Below are 13,421 nucleotides of genomic sequence, written 5' to 3'. Positions count from 1 at the left end.
TCGAATCTAATCTAATTCGAATCTACTTGCAACGTACTTAAGCCCATCGCTATTTATTCCTTCTTCTTCTTCTTCTTCTTCTTCCATACATCTCATACCATACGATCTCGTGCCATATGTCTTTTGATTTGATACATTTCAGCAGGTTTTCTTTGTTCCGAACTGAATACTTCCTTGAGTTCCTTGGGGATCCTCAATCTGTTGCGTGGTTCGTCTAACGTCGTGCATTTTAGAATTACGTGTTGTACTGTAAGTGATAGGTCACAAGGATCGCACCACGGAGGAGCTTCTCTTTGTAACAGAAATTTACGCGTCGGTCTTGTGTGTCCAATTAGCAGTCTGAACAGCTTTACCCGACCTCTTCTATTGCATGGTGGCTTGGAGAACAGAATGGTTTGCTATATATCCTTTTACACACATTCGTTAGTGACCTTCTTCAAGAATTTTGCCGATCCTAGCTCCTAATAAGGTATTCAGTGACAGAGCAAGCCAATATTTTTATCTTCGCCATTTTCCATCTTCGAGCTCTCATTTCCCTTCTTCCTCATTTACATATTCGCCAATCTCTCTGCTAGATTACCTTCTTACTTCGCTCTTCTTTTGCATGCTCAGCGGTTCTTTGATTGAAGGCACGAAGACTGCAGCTCCGGCGTCGAATTGAAACAAATATCAGCGCGCTGCTACCGGTGAGACATCGATAGCGTATCGTTGCTCTTAGAAACGGGTTCTTGAAGTCGCATTAACGTCCCCAGTCACGTGAAATGATGCCGATTTCTTTTTACTACTGCAGCGTTTCATGGCGGATGCACCATTCTGTGGAAGCTCCTAAGTACTTGGAAGTTAAATATTGGATCGGGTATTGGCTTGTTCGGAAATGTTTGATTATATCAGTCTACGTCGTTGTAACCTTTACGCGTTATATTTCATTGTATCGTTCCTCCTCCTCGTATCGTTCACGGTACTTATTATTCGTCTTTAGGACTGTGACTTTAAGAATTATAATTGACAGAATGTGGAGTTTACGGTAGGTGGAAAAAGTACATACAATGTCCAGAGTATAGTGCTTTCTATAACACTTGGTAGTACAGTAAATAAAGCAATTTCCTATTCAGGTCCTACGTTTTTAATTATATTGTCAAAGATACGAATTTGCGTAAAAATCTGTAGTGCAGTGATTAGTTTAATTTCGTCGAACAATATTGTGATTCTGACGAGCCGAATAAAAGAATATCGTTAAATTGCAAGATGAAGTCCATGTACGTTACAACTGGCTCAATGAATATTATTGACAGAGCTGTTGGGATGGATTTTCTCTGATTTAATGAGAGTCAATGATCAAAAAATATAAGTAACTTTTTTTTTATAAAACATGGTCATGGTCAACATTTTACGAAAAAGTTGGTCACTTTTGCCACATCAAATTTCCATGAATTTAGCATAAACTTTTCAAGTAGCTGAATGCCAAATATTCATTTTCTATGATATTTGGCAGCGATTTGTTCAGCAAAAGAAACCGTTAGGTCAGATCAAATCTATCCCAATAGCTCTATTGATTGGACTATCAATAGAATTCGCCTTGTAATGTAAAATGCATTGGTTCTACAGAATAGCCCCTGTAATTGTGCTATAGCTTCAAAATGCCTCTAGGTATTCAGAGTGTAATGTAAAATTCATTGGTTCTATAGAGTAACTCTTGTAATTGAACTATAACTTGGAAATGGTATAAGAAAGTATACGAAAATTTCATTAGGAAAAATTAAATAGTTTCGAATGATGTCTTCTTTGGACGTAGAGATTCATTTCTATTTTTTAAAATTGAATCGACAACTATTTATGTAATTGCACCTCGTTCTTTTAAATATGAAAAGAATCTTTTTACGCCAGCCATCAGCTACGATTGAACGCTTCGATTAAAATAAGGTGACTATACTCTTCAAGTGTCTGAAATATCTTGTAAAGTAGATGTATATAAATTGCTATGTACAAATTGCTATGATTCAGCGCTTTAATTTCACTTAATGATATTGTCGTACATGTCTTGCCGTCTTACAGATCTAAAATATCATATTGCACGTATGTTTGTAATTAGTTTCAATATAACTTAGTGGATAGAGAACAAGGTATTTATTAGTCTTGTCATTTGTTTCAATAATGAAATATATCTAATATTCTAGGAAATCAAAGAAACCAACAACTTGTATATAGGGTGGTTGGTAACTGGTGGTACAAGCGGAAAGGGGGTGATTCTACGCGAAAAAAGAAGCCGAAAATATAGAGTAAAAATTTTTCGTTTGAGGCTTTGTTTTCGAGAAAATCGACTTTGAATTTTCGCTCGGTACGCGTGCACTTTATCACGTCTCGTTATAACGGATAACGGAATAATAGCTTGGCCACTACGCTCTCCTGACTTAACTCCGCTTGACTTTTATTTATGAAGCCATATTAAATCAATTATCTATTCTGAAGAAATCGCAAGTTGCGAGCAATTGAAAGAAAAGATTATTGTAGCGTTTCATACTTCGAATACGTTAGAAAGTGTTCATAGAAATTTAATTAGAAAAGCAGAAGTATGTGTTCGGCAGAATGGGCAACATTTTCAGCAATTTTTGTAATAATAAACATTATGATTACTTCGTATTATTTCATTATGTATTCCTAATTTTCCGTTACGGCAAAAACAAACTTAACGATCTACGGTGAGATCCGTTATAACGAGACGTAATAAAGTGCACGCGTACCGAGCGAAAATTCAAAGTCGATTTTCTCGAAAACAAAGCCTCAAACGAAAAATTTTTATTCTATATTTTCGACTTCTTTTTTCGCGTAGAATCACTCCCTTTCCGCTTGTACCACCAGTTACCAACCACCCTGTATATTACATTTTACTATACGTATTTTTTAATAATTATTAATAATAATCGTAATAGTATCTCTTTCATATATTCTGACTAGCTAATATTTAACATATACAGACACACAATTTGGAGTACACAATTGATCTTTAAACAATATCTAAAATCGAACGATACAAATATTTTCATCAAATAGTGAACTACGGTGGTGGTCAAAAGGAAGTTTAACATTGATGTGTTTAATATCATGCTTGTACATATGATTATGTATTGGTAACTTTGTAATACACATTTTGTACAATATTAATATGTAATAGTTACCTGTTTTGAAGTATACATACAAAAATGAATGTGCCTTTGAAGCGTTGTTTTTATCAGATTCCATTCCAATGTTCGTTTTTATTACATTTTGGTAGTCACATGAAAATACTGCTAATATGAAATTTAATATGTTACAACTTAATGAAATAGCATATAACTGCTATGATCAATACAATTGTATAGAAATACTTTCTATAGCCACTGTGTATTATTCTATTAATTGTTCTTGTCAGGTAGATTTCTTTTCTCTAATATTATGCTGATATTTAGTATTCCCTGTAAATACATTTGGCCACTGTAAATACACCCTCGTATGAACAATTTGACAGCGTAAGACAAACTAAAAAAGATCCATTTATTGTACTATACTACTGCTTTCTTTTTTTTCTTTTTTTTAATTAGATGCAGGGAAAAGATATTGTATTCGAAGAAAATCCGCCAATGTCCTCTGTCTTCTTGATTTAACGCTTATCAAACACGAACGCCTGATATCCATTGATCGTCGATATCTTTCTTCCCTCTGCGCTCCCAGTCGATGTCGATCAAGGTTGATTTTTTTTTTAACTGTGAAGGAAAAAATGCTCGTCTGGGAATGTCTTGCGCACGCGATTACGGCTGAGATGGACACCGTGTGAGAATAGAACGACGACAACCGTGGCGGTTCATATCCTGTGCACAGGCGTCGTCTTCGTTCCTCTGGATTTCATTGCTTATCTCGTGTCAGTGCACGGTGTTCAGCAAAATAAATGACGGCTGTGAGACGCGTGCACAGTTGCACACGGATGATATAGAAAAGCTGAACTGTCACTTTCAAATATGCATATCTGTGTTACAGCGCATTTTAATGCGTGTGCTTCTTTATTTCTAGCGATACGTATCTTCGTGTAATGTTGATATTTGCTGTACGATCTCTTTTTTCATAGTTCTTCCTCTGTCATTCAAATGTTATGATTATCAGTCGCTGTCATAGAAATGATAAATTGAGTCTTCTGAGGGGAAAAAGCCTGTAGTAAATAAATATATGGCGATTGAATATATTTTCTTTGTCAAATGTTTGAATTATTTTGCAATATTTTTATATTATAAAACGTTCTTTCGAAGCCATTATAATTATGAACTCGATGGCAGTTGATATTAAAGAACTCGAACTGAAACGTTTGACCCAATTTATCGTATTTAGCATCTTGTTTCGTGGACTACTTTTATACAGTTCTGCTCAGCTCCTTTAATTATGTTACGTTTCGACTCATATATATTCATAAATAATTATATAAGAGAAATAGGATATCTATTCGATATTCATTTGCATATACAATTTTGCAAGATCTTCATGTTTCAAAGTTACGAACATGTACTTGTCTAATGAACCATTTCACGTGACGTAATTAATCATTTATTTCAGAATCAGATAGTAGATCAGTCGTTAATATAAAACAGAAACAAATGTTAAATAAATTTCGTTTCTCATTAAATTCACCAATAAAATTAATTCGTTTTAATTCTAACAGTTGGAAGAATTTAATTTTCGTTCAATCCCTTCCCAGTGTTTTTAATTACTTGTACGATTATAATTAATTGCGTTGAATCAATTCATCTGTCGTACGTCTGTTTTTTCCTTAAAAAATACTTTAAAAATGCAATATCATCTTAAATGATTGCGTATAACTCTTTTACGTAATAGTGTAATTGTAATTAACTAGTACGTAATTAATATTTGGCTATATGTAATTATCAGAGTGCGGATTTTTTCGCAAATTTATATTTTTACAGACACAATGAAAAATATATAAGTTAAACAGAGATTCGTTTCACTTGTTAAAACTTCGTTTCACTTATTCTACTATAACTCGTATATCTTTGTCTATTATGTGCATTCTTGCATTTTCAGAATTTGCATAAACGCGTAAAAATCCGCAGTCTTGTAATTATACATACTGTCCTTAGATACACTCTGAATTTAACATTTAGTAACATTTACTGCATTTAGTAACACACCATCGAATGAGCTGAATAGAAACCGCCATGTGAATAGGAGCAAAGCTTCAGATGGAAATAAATATTTCATTAGAGAGAAAACAAAATTGCACGTTAAATCCAATTGTTGCATATTAGAGCCAAGGAGATCGGCAAAGAAGAAAGAAGTCCAAGTAAGAAGAATTGTATATTGCTAATCCTGCTTTCTTCCAATATCAAACACCATAGCTAGAGATTCAATATAGCAAACAAAAAGTCGTTTTTTTAATGATAGCATTTTTAAAAAATTAGTATCACGAGAACGAATTTTGTTATCGAATGAATCGGTGAGATTTGCAGCATCGATATATGCAGAAGTGGACGATACTAATGTTACGGAATTCAATCAGATATTGCAAAGTCTTTGACGGATTAACTCCACTGTCTATATATATATATACAGAATACTTGAAGTTCTTAAGAATAGATTTACGCAAGACAGACTTGATGTACGTACCTCACCTTCACTTATATCACAATACTTATCGAGTAGGACACACTGATGTAGTATTATGCAAGCATCGATTTTTCTTCTTTCGAATGAAAAGAATGGTACGTAATAATAAAGGGCAATGATAAAGCATAAATGAAACGTAAGCGTAGTGCAAATTATTGCTTGCTAAGGTCTACAGACATGCGATGAACTCTATATTACATGGCAATGGAATGTATTGTGATGTAATCGTGACATTCTTACATGCATCGACACTCTATGCTCATTGTGTAGAGAACGTATTGATGTTGACTTGAAAGTCACAGTTGAAAGCAATGTTTGATCATAGTGGAAGAAGAATAACCGCTATTGAAAATAAAAGCAATTAAAATTTGCAAATAAAATCAATTTAGTTCCATTTATTTAGAAGGAATTATTTGTTCATAGGTAGAAAATAATTTTTAATTCATGTAAATATCCAATTTAATACTTGTTTAACTTTAATCAAAACTACATCACGGCATAATGGAAATAATTTACTCGAAGTTAACGCTGCAGATACACCTATTTGCTTTAATTAACTGGCCTTTTTGTAACTTTTCTACGATACTTTCGTACTCGTGTGTTCTTCGCTTCGTATTATTAATTAGTAAGATATAACGGTACCTGATTCTACAGTCAATTGCAATACTTGGCTTAATCGAGTAGCAAAGGAGTTAACAGAGCGGAAGAAATAATTAGAGCTTGATCATTACCCTATTAATTACCATAGACAATCGGAATTACGTTTGATTCGGATGTTCCTTCGGTCGCAATCTTCTCCCAAATAATGATAATATGTAGCTTATACGCCTCTAATCAAGTAAGTACTACATATTAGCTGTCAAACAAGAAGTAATTGATTACGTGTAACAAACTATGTATAACTAATCTTGTTAATACAGTAGAGGCTCAATTATTTATCAGAACACTGATTAACCGAATGATGGATTATCGAAATGTCGATTAGTGGAAAATTTGTGGACGGTTCCTCGTAAAAGATTGGAACAGAGATAAAAGCTGACGAAAGAAATCGTTACATTTTTACTTGCGTCTAAGCACACAAGTTTTTGTCTGTATTTTTCAACTAATATTTATAAAACAGTTTGGAATAAATGGCCTTCTCTCGCGTGGAAATCGAGTTATTCAATTATTCGTGAAACTCGATTGTCCGAACAAAGCGTGTTGCAATTAGTTTGAACAGAGATTGTTTCAACTTCCCGCGAACGGAACAGGAATTTGTACGTTTTCAAAATGCAAAGCTGCTGGCTCTGAGCGCAGTTCGTGGCGTTGTTCGTACAGCAACAAAAGTATGCTTGCAACAACTACTATAATCGGATTGAAAGATTGAAAACAAAGTCCGAGAAGTAGAATCATTTTCCACTGATTTTGAACTAAAATGTTAAGTTCCTTAATATCGTTCCTCCAGGACTGTCTCAATCGATCTCGTGTGTATTTGTCAGCGGAACGTAGGATGATTCAATCTCATCGCAAGCCAACTTTTCGATTATGTGACATTACTGTGTTATAGAGGTGTTCCTGCAGATTTTACGGTCAATGCTTATGATTTCGTTTATTTTGAGTTCGTCAGGTACTTCGTCAGGCGATCTCTTTCAGATGAAACATAGCCACGTCCTGTTCTATCTACACGAAAGACACGATATTGCTTAGCCTATTTGGTTCCCTCTTCCCTGTCAGCCTGCCGGTTTCTCTCTCAGTTTCTTAATTAAGAAACAAATGATCGATTGGATATTTCCAGCTAACCTATTGTGTAAATGAGCAGTACTATATCGTATGTTTTACCTGTCTGTGCTTTAGTAATCTTCACGTATCGCGATCTCTGCGTGCAAGGTGTCTGAGAAAAGTCTCAACTCTTATAAAAGGCTGGTAAGAAGTGTCGCACGCCTTGTCTTTTGTCTCCTTGTTAAAGAGTCGACTCGTAGATGTTTGCTCTAACTTTCCTGAGAGTCTGCGATGATGTCGATCGCCGTTAATTGTGACATAGTGTGACTGAGAAAGTATCATCTCGATTCTCACGATCGCTATCGCATTCCAGCCGAACCATATTCTTCTGAAAAATGTACAATATTTGGATCCGCCTGATAACTCATCGCAGAAAGCAGCGTCGAGCATGTGCCTTCGACAAAAGCTATTACCAAGGAGCAATCTTTTCCTTGTCACTAAGTCGCTCCATTTTCTGGTTATAAATTGCCTCTTACACATACCTTTCGAGGTTCTTAGGGATATGCATCACTCGACTAGAAAACATTTACGCTGCTGTTGTTGAAGTGACATTTAATTCTTAAGGAAATTTCATGTAAAGTTTTGTATACGCGCAAGGTGTATCGTGATATGTGGGACCCAATTCAGGCTCAGACAGGAAGCACAAAAAGAGCGAAAACAGTTCACGTAAACGCGTGTTCTACTTGACCTTGTTTCGAATTTGTAGCCATTTTTGTGCTTCGATGATCCGCAACTGCTTACCTTGAAGCTGTGAGCTTGCAGTCCTCGTATCAGAGGATTTCGCAATTTCTCGAAAATTCCACGTGCTTGTTGAATCTGTTGGCAACCTTGTCGTATACATACACGAAGTACTTCAACGCTGGCAATTGGTGTCGAATACACAATCGTTTTCAAGTGCCCCAGAAATACAAATCTAGTGGACTTAAATTCACCTACCTATTTAAATATGAGCAAATCGCGGAGGTAATCAGTTGGACTATTGAAGAAGAAAAATCACTATAACGAATAGCTATGAGCCTTTTTCATTGTTTTCTTGCCTGCTGTCTATTCCTGAAGTGGGCCGCACACGTTGTGGTACATCCTGTACACAAATGCGATAGGACCTCGTATAACGCGATTAGAAAATTGCTACGTATGAGGCGATCTTAAAATTGCTTCAAAACACTCTATGTATCTACAGTTGGAGACAGAAATAAATAGCAATGTAGGTAACAACGAAGTTTTGTTCAATGTTGCTTGTTTGGAGAGAAAATGGAAATATTAAAAAGGCAGTGCGCTGATACGAACGAAATTGTAGCAGTGTCTGGTTATGTAAACTTTAGCTCAGCTTTTACCTGAACTGTCGCCGACTAAATCCACTTATATGAACATTTAACAATAATCATGTAAACGACAGAGACACGCGTTATGTGACACACTCTTATGACAGTCTGTAACGTTATTATGTATTTAACAGCGAATGTTTCGTGGAATCCTCTTATATGAATATGAGCTTCTGTTATGTGAACGAACAATCATAAATGGTGGGGAGAAATAGGTGGACTCCTATTATATGAACGACCTGGTTACATGAACCAGCTTGTCTCTCCACAGGTTCATATAATCGTACTTCAACCGTAATTTCAATTATTTATTAAATAATCGATGCACTATGAGACATAAGGCTTTATAATAAATAAAAGTTCAGTTTATGACGCTGGTACTGGTTCGATTAAACTTCATAAATACTTATTTCCACTATCTGTTCGTTTACATATTTTTCCTTCTAACTGCATACGTATTTACAAGTATATTACGCGCTTAAAAAATTCTCAAGTTATTCTCGGAGATTAGCTTCTGTAATAAATTCACGTTTACGGCTGCGACATTAAGTTTATTTTCAGCATGCATTAAGTTTAATGGTCAATTTCATGTTGAACAAATGGTACGTAGGACGCGAGCCATCTCGCCAGAACCTAGCAGAATTTCACTCTATTCCGTTTATCAACGTAGAACGTTTATCGCGACAAGATTGCTTTTAAATCTGTACTTCTGATAAGACGAGGCCCAAGCTTCGGTCGAAAGGCGAGTAAATGCGCGAAGCGATATGCCTGCAATCTCGTGAAAATCAGTTATTAATGTTCATCTAGCTACGCAAATATTTATATTTAAGAAGAACTGATTATCTTTCTTTCATTTTTTTATCTTTCTTATGACGATCTTTCTATGTTTGCTATACCGTAATACGTTATTCAGAGATATTCGTGTCTTGAAAATACACAGGAAAACAGAAGACTATGATTCCCCTAAAGATTTCTTTATTTATACCACGTATAAAGCTAGAATTTTAATAATATGTATATATTGATTTGCGTAATATATTATTTTAAATATACAATTTAATCGTGTTTTATGAAAGCTATAATATTAAAATGTGCGTTTTAGTTTAGCAACGCAATAGTTTTCCGTAATTTCCAAAGACTCACGTTACAGTTATATGCATATTACATGCAAATGGTATTATTTAAATACAAATATAGCAGTATATGGGCAGGATAAGTCATTTTCTTAAAGACTGTTAGCTAATAATGCTATAAATAACAATTGCAGGTTTTCATTATTATACGATACATATTTATCAGCCTTTTATACCGTTTGTGAGTATTTATTCGAATAGAATTCCCACGCAGGAAATTGTTTTTGTACTGTTATCGATTACAATGATAATATCAGAGTATTAAAAGTTCTACAGTAGTATTTTCATTAATTTTTCTTCTTACTACAGGTTTTTGATGTTTAATCGATACATAAGTAAAATTTAAAATATTTATAGCCACAAATACTTTTACTTGTTTTATGTTTCTATTTTCTTTTCGTTGCTCTACGTTTTTTACGATATCAAAAAGAAGAATTCACTTAGAATTTCTAAGCGAGAAAAGGTTTATAAACGAAACTTTCGAGCAGTGAAACTGAATAATAAAAGTTTGTAAATATAACAAACCATCTCGACAATTTATTAATGAATTCGCCATGTAAATTAATTGTAAATGTAAATAAAATAATTTATCATTAATTAACACGAAATAACGGTATTTAATAAATATCTTTAAATATTTTCAGATCCCTCACTTTATTTTTGTCTCTTTGGTCAAAAATTTAAATACACAACGTTACTTATGATTTCTATCTACAAGCGATAAAAGCGTATGTAAAAAGAGCAATTGTTGGGTGATTATCGTAAAATTTCTTTCGAGGTTATCGCCGATTACCATAAATATCCATAGCCATTTACCATATACGTTGCCTTTATTCCTTCCGGAGTAAAGAAATTTGGTCAACCAAGAAAAAGTAAACGGCGAATGTCTCGCTCAACGCGCTTTTCCGCTGAAAACCAGTCCGGCCTCATTAAAATTCATAAGTTCTACAACAGAAAAACAAATCTCTACTGACTGCTCGTAGGCTACTTCCTCCTATCGAACGATCAGTATTACATTGATTGCATCGAGTCTTCCACCGAAAGACGTATAAAACGAGACCAAAACAGGACAATACGATAGACAAGCGAAGGACAAGGGACCAGGTTGAGTATCGAGGTCTTAATCAGAACGGGACCATTTATCTTCGTTGTTGCAGTGCTTGAACCAGGTGACATAAAACGGAGTGGAGGTTGATATGTATGTGCCTATACACGTATCCCACGTAACGATCGCGATATGAGCCCAGAAACTCCTACGGGAGGTGGCCTAGCTAGGTGAACCAGATGCGGCTCCCAACCGCGGCAATTCATCTTCGTTGCTTGCAATACCTGTTTCGCTTGTTTGTCTCCGAAGACGAATAACAGACAATGACCGTGCCTCGTCTCTGACGTTCGCTGACGTTCACTCTATTCTCTGCTTTAAATTTTCTCGCTTCTTTCTCTCGGTCTAACGCTTCAATGGTCGGCACGACATTCATATCTTCATTGCATTCAGTCTGCCAACTGAAGTGTCCCATTGTCAGCTACGATTGACTGCAGTGGTTGAAGATTTTGTCGCACAGATTTTTGTTACCATCATTCGCCGAACCCTGTTTGCATTAGGCAAGTCCAGTTGAACTGACTAGGTCATTCAATAATAAGTATAAGTGTATAGATTTTATTGGAGCTGTTTCATATAGCATCCATTGAACCCATAAACGTTAGGCAACTATAGTTGAAGTGACCAAGTCGTTCAACCAAAGATAAAAGAATGGACCGTTTCTTGGAGTTACTTCAACTTGGTTGACACGGTGTTTACACGGATGAATTTGAACGACCAACTCAATCGTTCAACTAAAAGTTGTCTGATGTAAACGAGGACTTAGAAGCCATTCTCTCCTCTGACAGTGTAATGGAAAGCAGAAAAGGAAGAAAAGTGGAAGGTGACGCATCCTGGATAATACTTTCTATATGGTAGGTTTGTTCCTTATAGATGTTGGGACAGTGGAAGTCGAGTCAGAGGATACGTTTACGTAGATGGAGTGGCTAATACACCGACTGCCACGCGAATTTAATATATTTTGTTGTGGCAGCTGTGATAGACTGAAATGTACTACACCATAACAATTAATTTTGAAAAAATTATATTATGTTGTATATTTGTATGTTATCATATCATTGCAGAAGGAATATCTTATTGCATTTGTATTATAGTATTTACACACTTTATTACGACAATGTTATCTGAGTTATTCACATTGTTGAAAATTTGTTAGCCCATAAAATTTGTCTTATCTTTATGACTTTAAAAGAATTTAATAAGGTGAATCACCGACGATTACCGTGACGGTCAACGTGAGAAATGGAAAGTTTTGAACATATTGTATTGCCTCAGGTCCTTTTAATAGTTGATAGTTTGATGGAATTAATACGATTCAACATTTTCTTATCTCAATTATTTCTAATTTGGGGCCATTTCAAATTACACATACGCACGTAGAAATTTGCTTTAATTATTCCAAAGATAATTAAAATAACTTGAATCGAATGTACGTAGTAACTAATCGTTCCAAGAATCCAGATAATTTCCTCTAATTTAAATTTTTTAATCGAGGGCGCAAAAAATTTGGCTGCTCTAAAGGATTAAAAGGATAACTTTTTCTACCTTTTCTAATAATTCAATATAATGCAAGCCAATAATTTAAATTTTGAAATTTATTTTTCTCATTATAAGTGTTTGCCCATCATTCTGAATATTTCTCTCTTTTTATATTACATTGTGGTGATTTTAATTGAAACAAGAAGTACCATTTTCAATTTGTGCTTTATATCGTTGTAATCAATGGAAGGTAAACAATAAACGCTAAATTCTTTCATTCCATAAATTGATCATTTAATCAAATACATAGTTAATAAAAATCATATTCAAATAAACGATTTGTTTTATGGAATTAACAGTATATAGTAGAAAATTATATAATTACATACAGTAGAAAATTAATATAATTATATCTGAACTGTTTCAGGTAAGTTCACAGTAACTGCATCAATGTACGCGTACAGTCATCCCCTGGCCTACGATGCTATTTTGCATTTGATGATAATGATAAGTAAGTTTTTACTTTTTTCTTGTAATTTCCTATTTAGTCTATGTGTTAGTTATTTTCGAAAGAAAATTTAGATTAATCTTAAGTTGCATCTCGTATATTGATTTAACTGGAAGTCTTGCAATTAATGAAATGATACTACGAGAATAATAACACATCTCCTGCTTCTACTACAAACGTAAATTTATAATATTTACAATGAAATTATAATTGACGTTTCAGTAAAAAAACATAAAAGACAACTCATAAAAGCTTCTTTACTGTGAAAGTTATCGAGTTATAATTTAATTTTATTAATTTAGATTTTTATAATTTAAAAAATTATTGAATTGAATCTCTATTAATTTAAATTTTTGTAATTTATTAATCTATTAATTATTAATTTTAATTTTTATAATTTAGAATATTATTGATTTTGTACCCATTAATCTAAATTTTTATAATTTAAAAGATTTTTAATTTAGAATATTATTGATTTG

General features: G+C 34.1%; 1 protein-coding gene and 1 long non-coding RNA gene across 4 annotated transcripts in view; both read left to right on the top strand.

The window, feature by feature from the left end:
- The window catches only part of LOC105666188 (CCR4-NOT transcription complex subunit 6-like), a 484,667-nt gene that overhangs the window by 256,270 nt on the left and 214,976 nt on the right, over nt 1–13,421 (top strand). The window lies entirely within an intron of this gene.
- LOC100646510 overlaps nt 1–13,421 on the top strand; it is a 193,434-nt gene that overhangs the window by 96,413 nt on the left and 83,600 nt on the right. The window contains exon 3 of the long non-coding RNA XR_007225569.1: nt 12,862–12,945. This is a non-coding gene — a long non-coding RNA (uncharacterized LOC100646510). The remainder of the gene's footprint in view (nt 1–12,861; nt 12,946–13,421) is intronic.

The sequence above is a fragment of the Bombus terrestris genome, chromosome 10 (assembly GCF_910591885.1).
Source record: "Bombus terrestris chromosome 10, iyBomTerr1.2, whole genome shotgun sequence".
Lineage (NCBI taxonomy): Eukaryota > Metazoa > Arthropoda > Insecta > Hymenoptera > Apidae > Bombus > Bombus terrestris.
This window is presented reverse-complemented; position numbering and strand designations above follow the sequence as displayed.